Below are 22,360 nucleotides of genomic sequence, written 5' to 3' on the forward strand. Positions count from 1 at the left end.
CTTTTCGATCTTTCCGTACCAAGTATGTGAGAGATTTCTATCCTCCCCAACTTGGAAACACACCGGTTCTCCTTCAGAACTGGCCGTGTTTTTAAGACGCACACGTTAAAAGTATCAAAAAGCAAACATTCTGAACTAGGGATGCGGGAGAGGAGAGAGCGTGCGGTAGCCTGCTTAGCAGGGGCACCAGTGGGGCAGCATCGAGAGGGCGGGCTCGGAGAGCAGCTGCGGTCCTGCGTCCTCCCGAGGCGCCTCAGCTGCCCGACACCTCAGTTTCCCCATCTGTGCCGTGGAGACGATAAATAACAGTATCCCTTTTGTTGGGCTGTTGACATATCACTTGTATCTATCATTTAAAATAGGGCTTAGCATCATACTTTACGGTGAGCATGCCAGCTTCTGTTTATTAATCTATCTCTAGAGAGGAACCAGAGACCCAGACTTTTCCATTAGGTTAAATCTCCCAATTTGTACTTGATGGGAATGAATTCACATTAAAAAACAAACACATACATACACAGTGGTCTGAGCCCCAGTAGAGTCAGGTACTTCGAGACCTTTACTTGGCAGGCTGCCGGGAGGCATGGGAGGGGAGGGAGGATAGAGGAGGGGGCTGGCTGCCACCCCTCCCTGTCACCTATTACCCGCACATCCGGGACACTTGAGCCAAATGCTGAAGCCAGTGGCGTCACAGTTCTTTCGGGGTGAATGGATTTTGGGGAAATGACCCCTTTTCCTCTCCCCCCACCCCTCCCCCCGAGAACGTGGGAGGGGACCCACTTTGAGTCCATGCCCACCAGGAAGCCATGATGGAAATGTGTTGGCATGTGGGCAGCCACGGAGGAGTGGGGAGGGGGGACTTCCCCTCCTTGTCCCTGGAGACCCCGCTTGCCCCTCCTGGCAACTGTGTGCTTTTCACCAGCCCAGGTGCCTTTCAACCTTGGTGCTTCAAGGCACATCTTGGCTTCTGTCTTCGGTTTGGTCTCTGCCAGGCTGGCTTCTCATAAGTTCCTGCACCAGGAGAGGAGAGCATGGGGGGGGCTCGCCTCTGCTTAGTGCCCTCCTGGGTTTCCTGTGTCCCCTCCTGATTGGCACGTCCTTCTGCCCTGATGCCTGAGCACGTGCCTCACTGCCCATCTACTCTTACTGCTTTGATCTCTCCGGCTGCTCTTTGCACACGGCCCAGCCCTGGGCGAGGTGCTTCCTTCACTCGGCCCTCCATGCACTCACAGGCCACTTACTGAACATCTGTTGTGCCGTGACATTGTTCCTTGAAGGGCACATCAAGCCCATTTCACTGAGCTCCCATTGTCTCCAAAAATGTTGAGAGTTTAAAGCTTCTCCAAGTGTCATAGAGAAAACAACAACAGAAATTACATGGCACAGTGATTCCAAAAAGCATTAGAGAGTACCGAGAGCCAGAGGCACGAATTCCCATCTATCTTGGTTCAGATGGAGTAAACAGAATATGTTATTGATTTTTAAAACCACACATTAGTGTTTCAAAAGAAATTGGTTTTGTATGTTTTAGTATGAAAGCAATTACTTTCCTTTTAAAACTGCTTCCTGGGTCTGTACGGGTTTTTTTTGGTTTCGTTTTTTTTTCTTCTTTCCCTTTTCATTCTGCAGAGCAAAATACTGCATGTTGCTAAGTGGAGGGGGAAAGGCTCTTCATTTTTCACTTGTTAATCTCTATCTGCTTTACCTTTTAAATTCTATGTTCTATTGTGTTCAATTCCAATGAATTTGGATTAATTTGAGTAACATTTCATTATAGATTCAATGCATACATATTGTTTTTTAAATTAAGAAATGGGGAACATTTTTAGTGACTTTTAAGTCATGCTGCATCAAAGCTAAGAAAATCCACTTAGCCTGGTTTAGTCTGGAAGTTTCCTTGAAGAGGAAGAGGTGCTTTTCGGTTGTGTTTGCTTTTGTTTACCTTCCCCCATCTCTCCTTGGGTTATCTGCAGCTCGTTTAGTAAGACCTGCGTTGGTTCTGACAGCTTGAAGCTTTCAGTGCTTCTGAGGACAGAGGACGTATTTCTTTGCTTCCAGTTTTGCCACTCAATAAATTTGAGGAGTCACGATGCCGTCATCTGTGTAGTTAGATAAGGGAGAAGATGATTTCTCTATTATTTTGCTTAGAAGAATGGGAAACTAGATTAATCACTGTCCTTTGGCAGGGACTCTTAATAGAAGAGACTGGCTCCTTTCACTGGGCTCATGGTGTGTGCCCACACTGGATGGTTTTCCAGGGGTTGGGAGCAGACAATCAGGGCGCAAATTTTAAGTCTGTCACTAGGTGACGTTAGGTAAATCCTTAATCCCACGTTCAGCGTGGTTAGGAAGGGGCTGGGGATCCTGGGTGTCCATGGCACACACCCACCTCCTTCTCTGGGACAGAAGGAAAGTAAGCAATGGCTGTAAGAGTCAGGAGAACAGTTTGTCATGGGTTCTAATTCTTGGCAGCATGGGACCGAAATCCAACTCAGAAAGATTTAAGCACACGATTCCTCGTGAAACAAAAAGCCCAGGGACTCAAAACAGTATCACCAGACTTAGGGTTAGAGGTTTCTCCCTCTTCCTGAGTTAGCCTTCTTCTGGGTGGCTTTCATTCCCAGGCACGTGGTGGTCCCCAGAGGCCCCAGCGTACATCCTACCCACTTAGCAATTGCGGTAGGGAGTGTTCTAATTGAAGTCCAGCATTGACTCTGACTTAGTGAGGTTTGAGTCGCGTGCCTAGCCCTGAACCTTCTGTTTGTCCAGATGAGTGGAATATGCCCACTCCTGGAGATGGGAGGGGGCGGTGATTGATTATAAACCAGCCAACTCATATTGAGACGAGATGTTCCCGGAAGGTGGAGGAAAGGCTGCTGAAATCAGAGAACAACCCACTCTTGCATCCTAGGTAGAGGAGAACAAAGAGTGGGGCAGTTGCGCTCGGCGTGCCGTGGGCTACAAGGTGACAGTTGTACTCAGTACCACTGGTGCCCTGCCCAGATCCCTTTTCAAGCCAGGTGCCCACCCATCTCCATGTCTTGGCTGCTGCCCTCTCTTATCTGTACCCTTCTCCAAAGGATTGGCCCTTGGCTGATGGGAATTACTTTGCCCCCAACGTAGACACAGACCCTGGGGTTGGTCCACAGCCCCTGACTGATTGATGGAGGGATAGGACCACTCAGCCCTTTGGCCTCCGGGTGGGATGAGTTTTGTGATACAGTTCACACTCCAGACCTCCCTGTGGGCATCTCCAGAAATCCTTGTTATCTAACTTCGTCCGGCTTCTCTCACGCATCTCAAGTTTCTCTCAGGTGGGCCCTCTCAAAAAGTCAGTTACACGAGAGCCCGAGATACCAGTTATTTATGAATCGAGAATCACAGCTATTCACCACTTACTCCCCGGTATAAGGCTGTCCCCTATTTTCTCAACACAAAGATCCGAAGGAGTTTCTGGACCAACCTGAAATACAACATCAAGACAGAGATGAAGCAGGCAAACTTCTACTTATAGTATTTAACGTATTCAGGTGGTTGCACGTAGCCCTTTAAATCACACATTACATAAAATACCGGTGGAGCGACATTGTGTTTTCTACTCAATTTCAAGAAGCCATTCTAGCTGCACTTGTAGCATGCATCTTTGAGGTGGCTTTTGTCATCGCTAGAGCCCCTGGTTTGAGGCACCTAACAGAGATTTCCGAGCGCAGCATCTTCACTTTCGTCCCAGCTCTTTGAGATTTAGAACTTTTAGAATCAGAGTGCAATGCCATCCTAGAGATTTATCCACGGCCATGAGCACCCATTTACATAATATTAGGTCGGCCGCTTTCATTTCTCAGGTAGGTACCTGTTCCCAGTTTTCACCAAATAAACACATCCTGTTTCGCTTTTTATAGCAGCCTACAAGGGACTTGTTTACGATAACACCCAAAGCTTATAATTGTGTCCCAAGCACCCAGGAAAAATGACTAAATGTATATTCAGGGTCCCCCCTCCCATCACTTTTTGAAACCAGTTTTTTCAGATGGTATCTGTGTAGGACCCAAACCAGCACTGACTGGCATTGTTTCAGGCTAATGTGTCTTCCTAAATAGTATTTTGTCATTTACAATGAAGTCACGGAGAGAGCTCCCTGGAAAATGGGAGACTTTGTAGGGATTTGATTAATAAAGCAACTCATTCTTTTCTGAGGGATAAATTGGGGGGGGAACCTCTCTTACACTTGGGCATATCATATCCTCTGAGTGATCATCAAAGGAACCGAAATGGGACCAGCTGGTCTTGCTTGACTCAGATGTGACATCTTGAAAGCAAAGTGAAATTTGGGAGGACCTGGAGAAGGGATGCTTTCTTTGCTGTCTTAGTACAAACAGAGGTAGAAAAAGACCTAATATCTAAATGATGATCCAATCATATGGGGATATTTGGGAGTAGCTATGTTTCCCCATATGCATTATTTTATTGTTCTGTTTTCTGCTTTAGAATTATGCATTTATTTTTTTAATTTAAATTGTATTTTATATTATAGTTGATTTACAATGTCGTGTTAGTTTCAGGTGTACAGCTAAGTGATTCAGTTATACGCATACATATATCCATTCTTTTTTGGATTCTCTTCCATATAAGTTATTACAGATTACTGAGTAGAGTTCCCCGTGCTCTACAGTAGGTCCTTGTTGGTTACCTAGTTTACGTACAGTACTGTGTGTACGTTAATCCCAAACTCCTGACTTAGCCCCCGCACACCCAACGTTTCCCCTTTGGTAAGTTTGTTTTTGAAGCCCATGAATTATTTTAAAACGTCATTCATTTCAAATTCCTTTATTATAAACATCTTTATTCTCAAACTTCAGTTCTGTTCATTGCTCAGCCATATTATAATTTGTTTGCAATGTCTTATATTATCTAATAAGATTCACAAGAGGAATAATCTTAGCAAATATCAACGGGGTGGACACCATGGGCGAGTCACTCTTCTGAGCTCTTTTATCATCCCCTGTGAACTTCTTGATGGAAATACAAGTGCTAAAATTATACTCTTTCGTGTCTTCTTTTTTTTTTTTGGCCGTGCTGTGCGGCATGCAGGATCTTAGTTCCCTGGCCAGGGATCAAACCCGTGCCCCCCGCCCTGCAGTGGAAGCATGGAGTCTTAACCACTGGACCGTCAGGGAATTCCCCTATACTCATTTTAAAGCCAGGAAATGAGGAGGTTACACGAGAAGCAAGCGCTGAAAATCTAGGCAATCTGCCTCCAGACCCAGGTTATGAAATGCTATGCTTCTCATTCCAAATCTCACTAATTATCAGTGGAAGCCCCAAATGAAGTACATTTACGTCTATGGTTTATAAACAACTATTCTGAAAGAATTTTAATCATCCCAAAATATACATATTAGTCATGATAAATATATACATATATCTTGTATCAAAGGTAATGATACATATATTTACTGTATAGCAGTAGCTAACTTATGTCAAACATAGGTTGACCTGTGATATAAGTTAGCTACTGCCATGTAACAAAACACCCCCAAACTCAATGGTTCTTGAATCTTTATTCTTGCCCGTGAGTCTTTGGGTTAGCAGGGCATTCAGGTTTGGCAGTCTTGCTGGGTTTGGTCACGCATCTGTGGAGTCAGTGGGGAAACGGCTGAGACTGGCTGGTCTAGGATGGTCTTCCACTCACATCCTGGACGTCGGTTGACTGTCAGCAGGGAGAGTGGGGTTGCATGAAGCATATGTCTTCCAGCCTCCCAGGGTTTCAGAGAGAGGGCAGATTCTCACAGACCTCTTGAGACCTAGGTATGGAATTGGCATGACGTTACCCTGATGCATTCTACTGGCCAAGGAGAGTCACAGACCAGCCCAGATTCAAGGCGGCAGGGGGGTGGGGGGGGATTGACTCCACCTCCTGATGGGGGACTTTAAAAATCACATTGCAAAGGGTGTGGATACAGGGAGTGGTGAAGAATGGAAGCTGTTTTTGTTTGTTTTTTTGTTCTTGTAATCAGTCAACTCTGCTTTCTATTTAGTGCATGTGGCTGCAATTTAGAACACATTTACCAGCCCTTAAAAAAAGGTGGTTCATCTTTTCACATAATGGGTAGGCTAGGGATACGTGCTCTGGGCTAGTGCAGCTGGGCAGGGAGCCCAGCAGTGAAGGGTCCCTCCACTTTTCTGCCCTGCGCTCCCTACCCTATGCCTTTATCCTGTGCACAGGATCATCATCGCAGCCCCTCCAGGCGTCATGATTGCATTTCAGGCAGGGAAAAGGCCTAAGATCCGAAGGGGTGTGCCTTTAAAAAGCTGTCTGGAGTTGCCATGTCATCCTGAAATCCCACTCCTGGGCATATATCCCAAGAAAACTCTAGTTTGAAAAGATACCTGCACCTCAGTGTTCATAGCAGCACTATTTACAATAGCCGAGACACAGAAGCAACCTAAGTGTCCATCAGCAGATGAATGGATAGAGAAGATGTGGTACATGTATACAATGGAATATTACTCAGCCATAAAACAGAACAAAAATAGTGCCATTTGCAGCGACATGGATGGACCTAAAGATTATCATATTAAGTGAAGTAAGTCAGACTGAGAAAGACAAATATCATATGATATCACTTATATGTGGACTCTAAAAAAACGATACAAATGAACTTATTTAAAAAACAGAAACAGATTCACAGACATAGAAAATAAACTAACGGTTACCAAAGGGGATTGTGGGGGGTGGGTGGGGGGGAGAGATTAATCAGGAGGTTAGGATTAACAGATACACACTACTATATATAGAACAGATAAACAACAAGGACCTACTGTATAGCACAGGGAAGTACACTCAATATCTTGTAATAACCTATAACAGAAAAGAAACTGAAAAAGAATATACATACATATAACTGAAAAAAAAGATTGCTAAATACCATCTGTATCTACTACATGATAGTATGATATAATTTAATTCCTCCAAAGGCAGGTAAATATAGAAGGAACAACTTAAGGGTGAAGAATATGCAAAAAAAAACCATAATAAAGCTGTCTGGAGGGTTTCCAACAATCCCTACTTACATCTCATTGTCTAGCACTGGGTCACAAGCCCACGCCTGGCTGTAGGGAGTCTGGGAAAGAGTGTTCTAGAGGAGCACTAAACATCTTTGGGGTTCTATTGATGAGAAAGAAGGGGAGAGTCATAGGGGGTAGGTGACTCCCAGTGTCAGCCTCAGCAAGTGATACTAGCATTTCCATCTGAAGCAGTCTTAGAAAGTTTACTTAAAAAATAATCTTGTTGAGCAACTAAGCCTGTGTGCCACAACTACTGAACCTGTGCTCTAGAGCCCGTGAGCCACAACTACCTAGCCCATGCACCACAACTACTGAAGCCCGCACACCTAGAGCCCGTGCTCCACAACAAGAGAAGCCACTGCAATGAGAAGTCTGCACACTGCAATGAAGAGTAGCCCCCGCTCACCGCAAACTAGAGAAAGCCCGCATGCAGCAAGGAAGGCCCAATGCAGCTAATAATTAATTAATTAATTAATTTTTAAAAGTAATCTTATTTAAGTGAAAAAAGGGAGTTAAACATTTTTATGTAATTAATAGTCTCTCTCTGTAAAAGGCCAGATAGTAAATTTTTTACTTTGCCAACCATACAGTCTCTATTGCGAAGACTCAACTCTGACGTTGTAGGGAGAAAACGACCACTGACACTATGTAAATGAATGGGCATGGCTGTGTTCCAATAGAACTTTATTTATAAAAATAGGTGGAGGGCCAGGTTTGGTCTTCAGGCTGTAGTTTGCTGATCCCTGGTCCAGATAATTTGTAGATATGACAAAATGGTGAAGGCTTCAGCAGATAAGCCAAATTCATCAAGGTTGTATGGGGATAAGCAAAGTTTAGGTAATAGTCTAAAGTTTATTAGACTCTTACTGTAAAATATTTCTCATCACTGTGGTATTTAGTATGATAAAGCTTTGGCTTCTCTAGTGAAGAATGAAAATAACAGTGAATTTTAAAAGATACTTGTAAAATTTTATTTCTCTCACAAGTAACAATTGGGTGTAAGTAGAACGATCTAGGATGGTGGTTCGGTGGTGTGGTAGGAACCCAGTTTCCTCCTGTCTTGTTGCTCTGTTCTCTTCACCATAGCTTTCCTGCTTTGTGGTCTAGGATGGCTGCTTCAGCTCTTGCCATCACATCTGCACTCCATCTAATAGGAGAAAAGAGGAATGAGAGGGGACCAGCCCTCCCTTTAAGGGCATGCCTTGGAAACTGTGTATATCACATGCTCTCACATCTCGTTGGCCAAAACCTAGTTACCTGGTCATACTTGGCTGCAAGAAAAACTGGGAAATGTAGTTTTTAGCAGAGTGGCAACACACCCCATCCAGAAAGTGGGTTCTCATTACTAAGAAAAAGGATTAGAGAATAGGGAGGCAACTCCCGTGCTCTGCCACTAGGGCTAGAGATATAGACGGGGTGAAAGTCCAAACTTTAAATTCAGTTAATATTCATGCCAGTAATGCCATTTTCCAGGTACTATGTACATGCTAAAATTTCCCCTCTGTGCCTTGATCATGAGTCTCTCTGGGCAGTAGTAACATCTTATTCCTTTCCCTACTCCCCATCACAAGTTAAAGAAAAGATAGAACTTTGAAATTCTAGTTAGAGAAAAACATGTTTCTGTTTGTTTATCTGCAGAAAGCAAGTGATACCACTTCAAGAATCTTGTTACTAAACACCCTTGTTCACGTCGGCAAGCTCGGGGATGTGCATTTCTTCCTTAAGTCCTTTCACGTGCTTCTGCTTTTAACCCCTTTGGCATGCTCCCCCCACCCCCAATTGTCAAACAAGGAACCAGGTAGCCTCCTTTGTCCCCACCATTCCAGGTCCTGCACCTGATGGTGGCTGGTTTCATCTTGTCACTTCCGTGCAGTCGTTGCTGCTTTTCCTCCATTGCCCACTGAAGGAATCTCAAATTATATGGTGAGCTATGGTAATAACAGTAGTAAAAACACCTTGCTGGTATCTACACAGAACAAGGTGTGAGACTGTCATAGCTGCTTGAGGGTGTCCCATTTTTCGTACATATGCTACTGTTTCTTCCCAGTACCCCCGACTGATCAGCTGGGGAGAACTCGTGGTTATACCTGTATATCCCCTAAAAGAAAATTAATTTCAGTGGAACGAAGAGGATGGAAGCTGTATGGGGCCCGGAAACGTGAGCTGGCGTGTAAATTTTGAGGCTCTGCTTCCCTTCTTGGGGAAAACAGGGCTGCAACCTGTGGTCACCTTTAATCTTCTTCTTCAGATTCCCTTCAGACATAGAGCCTGTTACGTTCAAAATTCAAACTGAGCCTTTGAAGAGAACTACCGCTTTAAAGAAAAAAAAAATCCTTGATGAATGCAAACTGACATTAAATGGAGTTTAAAAAAATGATCAGGGTTTTAAAATATGATTATACTCAGTGGGAATAGTGGAGCAGAGTCAAATCATTATTGATTTCACTCGTGGGGGTGGGAAGGAAGAACTGCCGTGAATTCATCAGAAAAGGAGCTTTTCTGTAAAGCCTGACCAACTGGGAATGCTCCCTGGGGCCCACCTCTGCCCTGGGGCCCCTACCCGAGTTGCTGAGGTGCTGGACACTTACTAACCCTTGCCGAACTTCCCCTGGAGCTTGTGCACCTACCATCACATCAAAGGGGGGAAAAATCTCTGTTCAGGGGTCATATTTGCCATTTGAGAAATCAAGGGGAAAAGCAGCATCTGGCCCAAATTTTGGAGTCAGACCGATTTAGTTTCACTCCCTAAGCTCATTTCACAGGTGTTTATCGAGCACCTAATATGTGCTGTTCACTCAGACCTTTAGGTGCTGGAAGAACGGGGACCATAAAGACAGGCCGTGAACCCTCACTCATGGGGCTGACGTTCCAGGTGGAAGGAGACGGGCCACAAACCACAAATTAATGACTAAGACAACACCGAGCGGTGATGATACAGGCCATGCTAGCAGGAATAAGAGCCCCGCCGTTATCCCAGGAGCATTTATCCCAGGTCCTGAGAGTGGTGCTTGTGGTATGAACCCATATAACTCCTTCAAGCGCCCTGGCAGGAAGTGCTAGTTTCCTCCCATTACACAGATGAGGAGGCACAGAGGGGAGTGATCTGTGCATGGAGGTGAGCATTTCTTTACAACTCCTGGCCGGCTCAGTAACCATCCCCCCACCCCCGCCCCGAAATGACTGGCTTTGTGCCTCACAAGGCCGCCGTTTTGGCCAATGGTCTCCCCCCAACATCTGCCTTTGAGCCCCTCTGGGCGCGGTGGGGGGAAAACTTGCATAGCAGGGGCACAGGTGGCCTGACCAGAATCAAGGGAAACTCAGCTGCGTCTGTTTCCACCCTAGACCGTAGGGCGGCCGAAACACAGAGCTCCAAAACAAACGAACAGGAGACCCCAGTCTCATCAGGAAATAGCCAAGAGCTTAAACTCTACCAAAGCCGAGGGCTTCGAAACGATAACTTCAGAGGAAGAAGAGTGCCCATGCCTCCTCCCCATGCAGAGTTCCTCTAAACACGGGGGCTGTGGTCAGATGAAAGTTTTATTTATCAGACCTAAAGCGCACCTCTGCTTTATCCCAAACACACGGCAGGAACTGGGGAGAGACCTTGAAGGATTCTCTCAAGGCCTTTCTCTAATTTTCCTGAGGATCAAAGCCGACAACTGCCTTCACCATGTGCCCAGCGTTGATGAGTTAATCCGTGTGTGTGTGTGTGTTAATGCGTGTGTCTGTGTCTGTGTCCGACAATCTGCGACCTCTCCCCATCCTCTGAAAAAGAATAAAAGAGAAAACAACCCAGATGGGCTTCTCATTCTCACCGCTTTCCCTCCCTCTGGCCGCAAGCAGCTTTGCCACCATAGGCTTTGGGTTCCTCCCCGAGAAGAAAGGTCAGCCAGCGGTCTGGGGGTCTCGGGGTCCTTTGGGGAGTAACAGAGCACAGAGGTGTGCCCCTCACCTTCAGACACAGCCTCACCTCGCTCCACATAAGAGCTCCATTCTTCAGCTCGTTCTGTCCTTGAAGAATTGTTCTGTTGGTTCTTGTCATGGTTGATGTTAAGATTGGTTTCATCAGAAGAAATAAACACCTTCTAACAGAAATCCTGGTGTGCCTGTGACCCGTGCAGGACACAGGGCCAAACTCAGAAGGCCCCAAGCTTGGTCTGCTGGGATGACTTGAAATTCTTTCTTTCCTTCCAGTTGTATTGAGATGCAACTGACATACAGCACTGTATCAGTTTAAGATACACAGCATCATGATTTGACCTACATACGTCATGAAATGATTATCATGATAAGTTTAGCGAACATCCACCCTCTCATACAGATACAAAATTTAAGAAATTAAAAAAATTTTTTCTCCTTGTGATGGGAGGTCTTAGGATTCACTCTCTTAACAGCTTCCATGTATCACGTAGAGCAGTGCCCGTAATATTTATCCTCTTGTACGTTACATCCCTGGCACTTGTTTGTCTTATAACTGGAAGCCTGTACCTTTTGACCACCTTCGTCCAGTTCCCCCGCCCCTGCCCCCACCTCTGGTAACCGCAAATCTAACCTCTTTTTCTATGAGTTTATTTTTGAAGTATAATTGACCTACAACACTATGTTAGTTCCTGTTATACAACACAGCGATCCGATATTTCTATACATTTCAAAATGTTCTCCATGATAAGTTTAGTTACCATCTGTCACCATACAAAGGTATCACATAATTTTTGACTGTATTCTCTACACTGTACATTTCATACAGTGACTCATTTATTTTGTAGCTGGAAATTTGAACCTCTCAGTCTCCCTCACCTATTTCTTCCTCTCCTCACCCCTATCTGTTCTCTGTACCTATGACTCTGTTTGGTTATGTTTGTTTTGGTTTCTAGATTCCACATATAAGTAAATCATACAGTATTTGTCTTTATCTGTCTGACTTATTTCACTAAGCACAACACCCTCTAGGTCCATCCATATTGTTGCAGATGGCAAGACTTGATTCTTTTTTATGGCTGAGTAATATTCCATTGCATGTATATACCACATCTTTATCCTTTTGTCTATTGATGGCCACTTTATCCATTCACCTATTGATGCTTCCATATCTTGGTTATTGTATGAGTCGAAATTCTTAATCATTTTGAATAAAGACCCCACATTTTCATGTTCACTCGGCCCTGCAAATTCGGTAGTTTGTCCTGACAGCCCAATACCCTGGGTAGTATCAGAGAAAGTGGTTTGAAATGGGAGAACTGGAAAAAATATATATATACCCATCAGTGAAGGAAAAATGCTCTCATGATACATCTCGGAAGAAGAGCTGCATCGTGTGCCCGAGATCTAAAGAGTAAGGGAGAAAGTGTGCACTTCCAGGAGGTTTTTAGGTGCCTCTTGTCTCTAACAGCGTCTCCAACTTTTCTTGTTTTTGATGCCCTTGACGGTTGGGAGGAGTCCCGCTCAGTTGTTGTGGAGAATGTCCCTCCACTGGGGTTTGTCTAGTGGTTTTCTCGAGGTTAGACTAGGGGGATGGGTCTGAGGAGCAAGACCCCAGAGGCGCAGTGCCCTTCTCATAACATCCTATCAAGGCTAAACCATCAACATGGCTTATCATTGCCGCTGTCGACCTTGATCACCTGGCTGAGGTCTCTCAGGTTCTCCATTGTCAAGTGATCCCACACCGCCTCCCACCGTTAGACATTTTACCCACAGGAACTCTGCTTCTCTCCACCGGCAGTGTCCAGGACTGCCTCTGCGTCCCTGTTCTACCACTGGCTTCCTTCGGTTGCAAACTCTGCCCTGAAGTCTCTCCTCACTCGCCCAATCTCATCTCCTGTGATGCAGGAGGTAATTATTATTTCTAGAACAAAGAACCCAGAGCCGCTACTGGTGATCAAGTTCACCGTCGTCTCTACCCGAACCGAAACATTATTGGAAAAGTAAATTCCTTTTATTTTCCTTGAAAAAATTTGATAGGCAGTGCATGAGAATTCTCGCTGAGAAAATAGACCCAGAACCTGTCATCAGAGGAGAGATATTACCTATATAAAAAAAAAGAAAGAACCACCGGGTACATTTCCACACTGAAACCTATTTCGAATTTTATTATTTACCCTGTACTCTTTCATCGATTCCCATCTCCTCTCCTTGAATTTATGAGCAGGTGGGCGTAGCCTCCTGCCCCTCGGAGGACCTTCGTGATAATGGAGCACGCATCCGATTCTCTGCCAGCGAGGGCAAGGCAGCAGGGGAGGGCGATTTCAGTGGGGAAAATGTGGATCGCCTTGAGTCCTCATCTACGGGGGAGAAATGTTTCTGAGCTAAACAGACTAGGAATTTTTTTAAAAATAGACTTTTCGAAGGCTGATTTTGCATAGTGAGGTTAAAAATGTCTTGAACTGACAGGAAGTATGTGGGATTCCGATTTTTCACAGCTTGACCGTCCATCAGTCCTTTCCCTTCTGTCTATGTGTTGTGGCCTCCTGGGTCTGTCTGAAGTCGTTTTAAATTCATTCCTCCATCTGGGCCTGTCTGAGAGCCCTCCAAACTCAAGGTACTGTCATGACGTGCCTGGACCTTTTCTGCTTCCATCGGACACAAAAGGAAGTGTGTGTGTGTGCCGTGCTGGCCGACTGGCCACTTGGACCAGACCTGCCATTCGTCCATTTGTTTTCTTCTCTCCCCTCTGCCAGGTGAAGAGGCGGAGATGAACACACAGTGTCTTCCTGGGTGGCTTGGTTTGTCCCTTCAGGGAACCCTGTCTTGTGGGCTGAGGCCTCTCCTTCGGATGGGTACCATTTTCTTACGAGCCATTGGCCCTCAGGTGAATGGCAAAGTCAACCCTTGCCCTTCTGTGAAGTACACACCATTGACAAGTTTCACTATAAAAGCCAAAGTCTGCACTCTTTTCGCCTCCTAGCTTAAATGGGGAAGCAAAGGGGTTTTATTCTTTTTCTCTCCCCTGGCCCCGCTTAAACATTCTAGTGGGAGGCGACTTCCCTGGCGGTCCAGTAGTTAGGACTCCGTGTTTCCACTGCAGGGGGCCCGGGTTTGATCCCTGGTCGGGGAAATAAGATCCCACAAGCCGTGCGGTGCAATCCCAAACCAAACCAAAACAAAACAGAAACAACTGTAGCAGTAGAAGTTAGGAGCCTAACGAAACTCTCATCTGGAAAATGTGTCCAGACCTGCAGTTACTGGAATGCGGCCGTTGGGCTCCGACCTCCAGAAAGCGTTTCCACGTGGCGCCTCTGTTGAACGTGATCATCTCCACTGTGCCATTTCTGCCGCCCGGTCCTTCCCCTCTTGTGTTTATTAGAGACTCGCCCGGCTTTCTCACCCAGAAAAACCCTTTGTAACAGTGAGCTCTCCTTGGTGGCCTCTCCTGGTGGGGCTGGGTTAGGGGACGATCATAGATAGCCTGGGGTCCTTGGATCCATGGGGATGGGAGAAACAACTCTGAGATTGTAGAGACTGGTAATTTCTGAAGGTTGTTGCTTTGTGGTGGTGTTAAACATTTCTTTTTTTTTTTTTTTTTGCGGTACGCGGGCCTCTCACTGTTGTGGCCTCTCCCGTTGCGGAGCACAGGCTCCAGACGCGCAGGCTCAGCGGCCATGGCTCACGGGCCTAGCGGCTCCGTGGCACGTGGGATCTTCCCGGACCGGGGCACGAACCCATGTCCCCTGCGTCGGCAGGCGGACTCTCAACCACTGCGCCACCAGGGAAGCCCTAAACATTTCTTAACCATAGTAGAAGGGCCACAGAATGCTGCTCCTCTCTTTGTCTTTTGCTGGTGGGCTCGTCTCCGCAGGGTTTTTGGAACCCTCCTAAGTCATTTCGTCACAAGGGCTGTTGGGACCAAGTCCCCACTCAAAACGTTTGCGAGGCACCTCCTCACAGAGGTGGCTTTATTGATAATAATGGCTCGTCCTGAGTCAATCTGTCCCTGGGTTGACGGCGGCGTGCAATGCCTGGAGCCTGCGGGGAGGCGGTGGCTGCCCGGGCAGATGCTTCTGAGCCCAGCCAGCTCCCCTTCCCCACACCTCACGCCGGGGGCCAGAGTCAGCAGGTGCAAATGCAGGCACCCAGTTAAAGCCAAATCTCACGCGAACAGTAAATACGTACATGTATATACACACGTGCATATATGTGTATATAACATATACGTGTTAGCACAGTATGCCCCCAAACATAGCAATAAGACACGTTATGCTAAAAACCATTCATTGTTGACCTGACATTCAGATTTAACTGGGCACCCACGTTTCATCCGGCCGCCTTTCCCTAAGGCCCTCAGACCCCCCTTTCCAGCCCAGCCCATCCCGGGGGGACCCCATGTGCTTGAAAATGGACCTGAATGTCCTTTCATGTCTGATTTCACGTCTGCATTTTCCGGTCAGCCTGGGGGTGCTCTGTCATCTCTTCCCCGTCTGCGTGGCGTGGGGCTCTTCCTGCAGCTGGGTTGACTCCTGGGCTGTCAAGTTGTTCCAGCTCTTAATCGGTTGCCTCTTAAGAGGGGTGGGAGGCTGGTCCGGTCACCTGGGCACCCGGACCCCCCAGTTTCGCCTGTAATCAGTCTATTTTGATCTCTCTCTCTCTCTCCCCACTTCCCTTTGTGTCTCCCTCTGGCCGTCTTTGCTTTCTGGGTTGCTTCCCTTGGATAAGGCATTTCCTTCTGTGACCTGAGGCCACTCAGCCAGACACCCAGACCCCAAGCCAGGTCGGTGAGGGAGGCGCGCATCCTCCAAGTCCTGTCACTCCACGAGTGATGAAAGGTCACCTTCACTTTCTTTCTTTGCCAAGCCAAACCCTGGAAAGAAAGGGGTTAATTTTCTCTTCTCTTTGAAATATGTGCGGGAGACAGCATCAAAGCTGCCCCATTCTGGCTCAGAACACACACTCAGAAGCTGTAATCAGGGGTGACCTTCTAGGCAGGGTGCATTTCTACACTGAAACCTATTTTAAATTTTATCATCTTCCTCTTGCTATTTCATCTCCTCTTGCCCTCCCCCCTCGTATTTATTAGAGGCTCGGTAGGGATTTCTTTCCCTGAGAGAACTTTTATAATAATGAAGTATGCTTGGCAGACGCTCACGGTGAACATACAGGATTGGAGGGTATTCTACAAGGGAAATGGGCAGGCTTGTTTTCCTCTGTCCGAGAGAAATATTTGAGATAAGATAGACTCATTATTTCTCAAGATGGAAGTGTTGAAGGTTGCTTTTGCATAGAGAAGTTGAAAACCCCTTGAAGGGGCAGAAAGCTGCTGTGAGCATCTTTATGACTTCCCTCCCTGGCAGGCTGCTGTCATCCTGTCTCTCTGGGTGCCAGCATCCTCTGGGGTTCAAGCCCATTTCCCATCTTTCTGATGCTCTCCCCACAGTGACTTTTCTTCTTTTTACATTTTCATGAGAGGTCTGACTGAGAAAGCTTACCAGAACCCCCTCTTCGGTGCTTCTAGCCCTCATTCTTTGATAGATGTTCATACTATTGTCTCATTATTTTTCTCTCAGCTTTCACAGGAACAGTGTAAACTACTTTATTTCAAAACCATTATGTTAGTTTACTCCATGATAATTTAAGCCGTGTATTCTTTTTCTGATTTGAATTTAGTAATAACATATTTTAAGACAGAAGTCAAGAAGATTTCCTGAATAAATTTTCCATGACAACTGCTGACGTTTCCGGGTTTTTGGTTTTTTTTCCCCTTCTTTAACGTCCTTTTATTGGACCTTAGTTTTACATACGTAATTGAGTCATCCTTTCTTTATCCAGGCATTTTAAACAGACCCTGGGACTTCTATGAGGAGAAAATTTTGGAGTGTGGGGGGGGGGTCGTCTTATCAAACCAACTGTCTTTGATTCAAGAAAATAACCAGGGGCCAGCTGTGTGGTCAGGTGCAGTGGTGACCCCAGCCCGACCCTGCTCGGGACCACCCCCAGCGAGAATTCCAGAAACTGCTTGAAGGCAGGAGTTTGTAAGACTGTCTTCTCTCCCTGGAGCAAGATTTGCATATTTTATTTTTTTTAATTTTTTTCTTTTTTAAAGTATTTATTTATTTTTGGCTGCGTCGGGTCTTAATTGTGGCAGGCAGGTCTCTCCAGTTGTGGCATATGGGCTCAGTAGCCCCCGCGCGGCATGTGGGATCTTAGTTCCCAGACCAGGGATTGAACCAGCGTCCCTTGCATTGGAAGGCAGATTCTTAACCCCTGGACCACCAGGGAAGTCCCAAAATTTGCATATTTTAAATTCTGTTGTTCCCACAACCTCCTTCGCCTCTGTATATCATTTATGCGGAATTGTATATCTACCTCAAGTGTCATCTTCCACTCCATTCCCTACTCCTTCCCCAGGTGGAATTTTCTGGATGTGTGACATTATTTATACTCTTTCCCAGACAAGGGTTAAGGGGCATCTCCCACTTTCTGTAGGATCTGGGTCTTCCTTCCTAAAGTGGTTTTGACTTGCAAAACAGACTCCTTTTATGGGTGATGGAGTAGAAATCTTCAAGGAAAGACGTAAAGATTTCTTAAATGCCTCAAAGCGTTGACTTTCTCAACGGTCCTAATATGTCGATCGCTGTTCTTAAAAAAAAAAAAAATCTAGAAATCAAATTTCTTAATGAGTTTGGTAGGGTTAACATTTATTTCTGGGGCGGTATTCCTTCTTCTTGAGCCTCTCTTTTTCCTTAATGTTGCGTTGGGAGTCCTGCCTATATTTCCAGGAAAGCCTTTGGTTGTGTAACTGAGCTTTTATATTTCCAGTGTGTTTTAAGCAGACTGATTAAATGTAGGGGGAGATAAAGGGTGTGACCCTGAGTCTAGGAGAGTTTCTGAAGTTAAAAAAAAAAAAAAAAGTCCTGAATTCAAGTTTCCCATCATAAAAGGTAGAATTTCTAAAGCTGGTGGGAGGACAAAAGAGTGACTTCATAGGATTCTGAAAGACTTGGGTCTATCTCTTCCTGCTATTACTCTTTTCCCCTTTGTTGCGTGCACTTCCGAGTCAAGCCTCTTCATCTCAGGGCAGAGTCAACCCTTGGTATTTTATTTCCTGCTTCGGCTGAAAGAACTCATGACTGTCCCCCTTTATTTTCTGCCAGCATCCGTAGAAACCACATAGAGGCTTTTGCTCAAAACACACTCATTGAGTCGCATTGCTACGGAATTGCAGTCGCAGGAGTACTCTTTCTTTTGAGCTGGAAATCTTGAGAAGAGCTGAAGGCGAGTTGAAAGTCCTTCAGTTATGGGCAGAGTCCACCCAGTAGAGTTTCTTTCATTATTAAGAAAAACCCCACTTAGAAAATCAGGCTGAAAGGATACATTCTTGAGTAAATTTTGGTCTGAAAAGTTTTCAAAGAGTCTTTTGAGCTGCCTTTATTCTCTTCCCTTTCTCTCAGTCCCCTTTGCTCCTCAACAGTATTTAAGAAATGCTGTCGAATTCTGTGCGCGCACAGGATTTCACATTATTGAAATATTTTACCCTGACTCCTTCGCTAATGTTGTTTAGGAGAAATATCTCAGCGGGAGAAAGTTTTCAGCTTTCCAAACACTTGCCTTTCCTCAGAAAAGGTAGAACTAGAGTGGCAGGTGCTCTGAAGAAAGAAAAGAAATGCCCAAGTACCATGTGAGAGGCGTACCTAAACACGTTACAAAACCAGAAAAGTGTTCTCTCATCCTGTTTCCTGGTTTTCTTGTCTAATTAAGTTTTACTGCAGCTTAGGGTTGAGGGAAGAGCTAGATCCTCCCCGAACATTTATCTTTTCACAGAGACTGAACTTAGAATGTTTGCTTTCCTAAGGTGAGTGGGTAACCAAAATGGAGGAGGCCAACGCCAATATTTTCTTTCTCGTCTTTGTTTCTAGTTGGAAATTGGTCCATTTTCCCCCCTTATCAGGATTAGTGAAGGAGAAGAGGGAAGCTCTTTCTTCCCAAGCTATTACCATTGAAATGGATCAGTTGTTTCTTTTTAAGGATGCAAATCTTGAGGACAAATGAGCTCTCAAATATCTCAATCATATGTCGAGAAATGGACCATCTTTACAGACTCATTTCGTAATGAGAAGCATTGAAAACCGTAATTCAAAGGGTAGATACTCTTGATTTCGATCTGGGCCTTATAGATCCCCAATGGTATTTTCAGTAATTGTATGTTTTCCCTTTCACCTCATCCCCAGAGTGGCTCTCTAAATTTTAGGTACATGCTTATGGTCTGGGAACAAACTTTTAACTTCAGGATTGATTTTAAACATGGCTTTCCACTCAACATCTTTCAGGGAAAAAAAAAAAAATTCTCTGAGAGGGAAATCTTAAACTGATTGCCTTTCATCAAAGAAGAGAATAAGCACCACTGAGAGTAGTTTCTGAAATAAAACATATGATTGCTTAGAAAACTGCATTAGGAGAAAGAAATACTCTGGCATGTAGTGAGATTTCGATGAATGTGTTTTTCTGTCCCTCTGGTGGGTCCTTCAACTATGTTCTCTCTGAAGAACCCAGTTGAGTTTTCATACTATTCTTCTCCAGAAAGTGGGCATAGAGGGAACCCACCTCAACAAAGTAAAGGTCACCCATGACAAACCCACAGCTAACATCATACTCAATGGCGAAAAGCTGAAAGCATTTCCTCTAAGATCAGGAACAAGATGAGGATGTCCACTCTCGCCACTTTTATTCAACATAGTTTTGGAAGTCCTAGCCCCAGCAATCAGAGGTGAAAAAAATAAAAGGAATCCAAATTGGAAAAGAAGTAAAACTATCACTGTTTGCAGATGACATGATACTATACATAGAGAATCCTGAAGATGCTACCAGAAAACTACTAGAGCTCATCAGCGGACTCGGTAAAGTTGCAGGATACAAAAGAAATTCACAGAAACCTGCTGCATTTCTAGACGCTAACAACAGAAGATCAGAAAGGTAACAATCCCATTTACCATCTCATCAGAAAGAATACAATACCTAGGAATAAACCTACCTAAGGAAGCAAAAAGACCTGTACTCCGAACACTGTAAGACACTGAAGAAAGAAATTGAAGACAACACAAACAGATGGAAAGATAACACCGTGTTCTTGGATCGGAAGAAGCAATATTGTTAAAATGACTGTACTACCCAAGGCAATCTGCAGATCAGTCCAATCCTTGGATGTTTTTTTGAGGTGACATTTTCATGATTCCTCAGGCTGGTCATTTCCTCTCAAGCCAGATTAGGTGTCCTTGTGGTATGACTCATAACCCGTCTCCTTTGTGGCATTTACCACAATACAAATCCTTATATAATTATGTCCTAATTTTCTTCTCTTCACCTACGTGTGTACTACCTCAGCGAGGCAGAATTGAGCTTCTTAAATCATTAACAGTAACCCCATATTTAATTCCAGGGTGAAGGAGCCTCTTCTGTGCTTTCTCCTGGCCTCATTTACTTTCTTTCTCACCGGAATCTCTTCTTTTGAATTTTCTGTCCGTACCTAAGCTTTTAAGGGACTGAAATATTTTAACTGGATTTTTTTTTTTTGTTAACATAGTTTAGGAAAAATTCCTCTGAGGCAGACGTTATCAAAGCAGCTGTCTTTCATTGAAAAAATAGAAAGGTAAAGAGAACTTCTCTGACAGGTACTTCCTGAGATAAAAGGTTTACCTAATCCTGTTGAAAAGGTAGAATAGTTCAATATTATGGGAGGATGGTGATGCAATTCTCTGAAATTAAGTAGCTGTGAATTGTTGTTTTTTTTTTTTTTCACCCTTTCAACTTTTGTTAGTTGAGTGAACTGGCAGAGGTGGGCCTGGGGAGGTTTACTTCATGTCACTTGTGCCCTGCTGTCTTTGTCACACATCGCCTCCAGACGTTTTCCTGAGAGAAACAAAATGGCAGCCTGAACTCCAGGGTTCCGTCACCCACCAGTTCCCTCTCCGCCTCTGACTAGAGCTAATGGCTCCGTACCATTATTTTTCCTGTCAGATTTAATGGGGAGATATTCTTTTCCTAAAGCCATTAGTTAAGTAATATTGCTTACAGAATTGCTGAAACAGGGGTAACACCTCCTTCTCAGGGTGTAAATCTTAAGAAATGATGAGGCGCTTGCCTAAACACATCAATTATATTCCAAAGCCTGAACTTTTTTTCTGCTACAATTTTCATTTAGAGTCAAGAAAGTTTGAAAGTAATGATCCCTTAAAGTAGGTTCTCTTGATTCAATTTTGGCACTAAATAATTCAAATAATATTAGCTGGGTTTTTCTTTTTGCTTCCTTTCTTTTCTTTGTTCGTCATTTCGTTTTCTCTCTTCCCCACAATTTGTCCTCTCTTTATTTGAAGGCATTCTCTTATTGTCTGAGGATGATTCAAGTTTCAACTTATTGAAAGATTTTAAGCATACTTTCCCACTAAAGATATTTTTTTAGAGAAAATGGTAAGTGAAGTGTTCTCAAACTGATTGCCTTTCATCAGAGAAAGAGAAGAGAAATTTAAATCGTAGAGAAAAGTGGTTTCTGGAAAAAAAGAGATTGGAAAATGATTACTCGGAAGAGGCAGAATTTCACGCAAAAAAATGAGGCTAGAACAGAAATACTTCAGATTTGGTTAGAGATGGGAAAATATATTTTTCTTTTCCTTTTGAGTCTTCTCAACCTTTTCTCATCCTGAGAAACTGAACTCTTGGTATGAGGGTGTGAGGGTCCATCTCCCTCTGTCAGATGTGTGTTCTGATTGAAATGACCTCCCTTGTACACTCTGGGGCTTTTCTTCATGACGTTCAGTCTGAATTTTAGAGCCAGTGTCATTATTTGCCTCTGATTTTTCTTTCAAACGAATAAAGCAATCCCATACTTGTTGCAACAGAAAAGCAACATTGACATATGCAAGGAAAGCTCGACAATCCCCAGCCTCGTGGCCCCCCGAGGTTGCCAGAGTTGGGCTGATGTGGCCATCACATCCATGATGGACACTTTATTTTGTGGTTTACACAGACAGATCATACCACACATAGTCATCGACAGCTCTTTTCTTCTTAATATATCTTGTGTATAACTCTAGGCATATATTACAGATCGATAGGTCATTTTAGTAATGGTGCAGAATCCCACAGTATAGCTCTACCATCTTTATTTATTCAACTCTTCCTGTACTGATGGATGTTCCTGTTGGTTCTGTTGGTTTTCCTACCACAGCTGTTGCTGCAGTAAATATTCTTGCTCCATTTTGCAAAGAGCAGTTGCTGGATCAATGCATGTTTTATAATTATAAATTTCATTTTATAAGATACTGCTAAATTACTTTTCCAAAACAGGGTTACTCTCCCATAAATACCTTTTTAACAG

General features: G+C 44.5%; 1 protein-coding gene across 3 annotated transcripts in view; it reads left to right on the forward strand.

Moving 5' to 3' along the window:
* Nucleotides 1–22,360, forward strand: part of ZNF831 (zinc finger protein 831) — a 172,374-nt gene that overhangs the window by 77,219 nt on the left and 72,795 nt on the right. The gene's annotated exons all lie outside the window — the stretch shown is intronic.

The sequence above is a fragment of the Tursiops truncatus genome, chromosome 15 (assembly GCF_011762595.2).
Source record: "Tursiops truncatus isolate mTurTru1 chromosome 15, mTurTru1.mat.Y, whole genome shotgun sequence".
NCBI lineage: Eukaryota > Metazoa > Chordata > Mammalia > Artiodactyla > Delphinidae > Tursiops > Tursiops truncatus.